Source organism: Antrostomus carolinensis, unplaced genomic scaffold, assembly GCF_000700745.2.
Source record: "Antrostomus carolinensis isolate BGI_N321 unplaced genomic scaffold, ASM70074v2 scaffold9106, whole genome shotgun sequence".
NCBI classification, from domain to species: domain Eukaryota; kingdom Metazoa; phylum Chordata; class Aves; order Caprimulgiformes; family Caprimulgidae; genus Antrostomus; species Antrostomus carolinensis.
Window position 1 is genome coordinate 88,123 of NW_010319739.1, and position 2,804 is coordinate 90,926.

Genomic DNA, 2,804 nt, shown 5'->3' on the forward strand with positions numbered 1-2,804 from the left:
TTTCTACATTGACTTACACTATTTAAAATTAGAAGGCCCTTCCTCTTCATGTAATGATAAAATGTGTTGTGCAGAGCATCCAAAATTTCTTTTTGTGTAGACTTGTGTAGTACCAAACAAATGGATTTCAATCTACCGAGTTTAAGACAAAAGTGTCGTGCACTCACATTACTATGGCAGCAAACACATGTTGTATTTATTCCAAACTAGGTATTTAAAGTAACAAATCATAGGTTAAAAATTCTGCTTTGACCATAAACAAAGAGGGACAGAAAGGGATCACTAAAATTTCAAGTCTTCCTGTATATATATTTCACATTTCTGTTAATATTTATGTGCATTGTGTAAATGCAACATCACGTACACATACATACACATATTTATGTACACACGTGTATATACGCACACAAATGCAGTTATAGGATTTGTTTAATGTAGAACATTAGGGGAGTATTTATGTTTTCACTTACATTTTAAGAGAAAAAAAAAAAAGCCCCATGAATCATTAAACTTAAATGTTGAGATGTAAAAACTGTAACATGAATGCCTAAGTCCCTGAGAGGAAATAGGCTTGTGTATTTCATGTTTAATGTTGCAAAGTTCTTGTAGTCAACAGAGAAAAAATAATCTTTGAAATCCCTTTAGATGATGCAAGAGAAATGACAAGAGTGGGTCTGACTCAAGTAGATAACTGAAAAATTATTTTGTGTTGTGAAACCTAGAATCCCAATTTTCTCCTGTTGGATTCATTGTAGACTCTCATTAGGCAGCAGGATTAAGTGCTTGGTGTATTGCTGTTACTAATACATGGCATTTCTTAAGCAGAGCTAAGTTTCCTTAGAAGGGCTGAAAATCTTTCTATTCCATTATAAACTAATTTCAGCAATATATTGTCAGTTTTCGCACAGTGACAACCTCAAAATTCTTGGTGTACAAGCAGTGCCCTACTGAGGTCGTGAGGAATACTTCATTCCCCAAGCCTGCTTAGTGATAGATGTCATTTTCCTATGTGATATGTATGTATACATATATGTATATGGTTAAGAAGAAGATTAAAATAGCTAATCCTTACAGCCATAATTGAGAATTCAACTCAAAAAGCTTTTTGAAATGGTAATGCTTTATCTCCACCAACCTCTGCTGGCATGGGATTCCATTTATAATAGAAATCATTGTTTATTCCTATAAACCTGAGAACCATTGTAGCGGGTGCTGAGACTGTTACATTATTTCCCATCCGCTCCATTCTTCCTGTGAGTAGGTGCAGAAACACGATTCTTGCTAATCTTCCTGGATTTAGTAAAAATATAAAAAACAATGGGTTCTTAAAATTCAAGACTGACAATATGTATTGGTAAAAATATTTGTCAACCTGTTTTCCCATGGAAAATACAACTGAGTAAGGTTCAGCAATTATTTTAGTTAAATTCTCTTGCAAGACCAAGGGTAAGGACTCATGCCTTCACCATTTCACATACCACAGATGACTTAAATTCACTATAACCATTCTCAGAGTCTCTCAAGATATTTCTTCCTGTGCAGGATACTTTATATGGACATAATGTGCTGGGTGTCCATGCCCAGGTGTTGGTAACAGGGGGTCTGCAGGGCGGGCTCTGTGAGGAGAGGCTGGGGCTGCCCTGGGCTGAACACAGCCAGCTCCAGCCCACCCAGTGCAGGGCACGGCTGAGACCCTCAGCCATGGATGGGGCACCTCAGGGAAAATTTATTTAAGAAAGGGCAAAATGCTGCACAGCAGTGAGGAGTGAGGAAAAAAGTGTGAGGAACAGCCTTGTGACACCAAGGTGAGAGAAGGTGGCAGGGAGGAGGTGCTTCAGGCTCTGGAGCAGTTCCCCTGCAGCCCACAGAGAAGACCATGGTGAAGCAAATTGTCTCACTGCAGCATGTGGAGATGCCATCCAGGAGCAGGCTCCTGGCAGGAGTTATGGAGGAAGCCATGCAGGAGTAGGTTATCTGCCAGGATCTGTGACCCTATGGGGGGACCCACCCTGTAGCAGTCTTTTCGTGAAGGACTGTATCCCATGGGTGGGACCCCACACTGGTGCAGGGGAACATGAGGAGGAAGGAATGGCAGAGGCAAGGTGTTATGAACTGACCACAACCCCTGTTCCCCATCCCCCTGTGCCACTTGAGGTAGGGAGGTGGAAGAGTCAGGAGTGAAGTTCAGCCTGGGAAGAAGGGAAGGGTAGGAAGAAGGTATATGTCGTTTTGGTTTTGTTTCCTATTATCCTAGTCTGTTTTAATTGGTGATAAATTAAATTAATTTCCCCAGGTTGAGTCTGTTTTGCCCGTGATGGTGATAGGTGAGTGATCTCCCTTTTTTTATCTTGACCCATGAGCTTTTTCATCTTATTTTCTTCCCTTGTCCTGCTGAGGAGGAGGAATGAGAGAGCCCTTGCATGGGTACCTGATGGCCAGTCAAGGTCAACCCAGCACACAATATTTACTGTGCTGCTCCACCTCCATCATAGAGATAAGAGTAGACTGGCAATATTGAAGAACTGATGCTTGCCACACAGTGTGACAGGGAGCTGAAAAGCCCTTGAATGTCTTGATCTAAATGATTTCATGGCATCCACAGTTGAAATTCAGGATTTAAAAGGTAAAAATCTCAAACCTAGATTCAACTAAAAGTAGAATAAAGCAACAAATGTGGAAAAATTCCCCAAAATTATCCAGTGCTGCCTCAGAACTACATGTAGTTTTAGTTCAACTGTGACAAGCTCAGAGAAGCTTAAATCCAGGCATAAATTATATATACAGATATATATATATATATATAT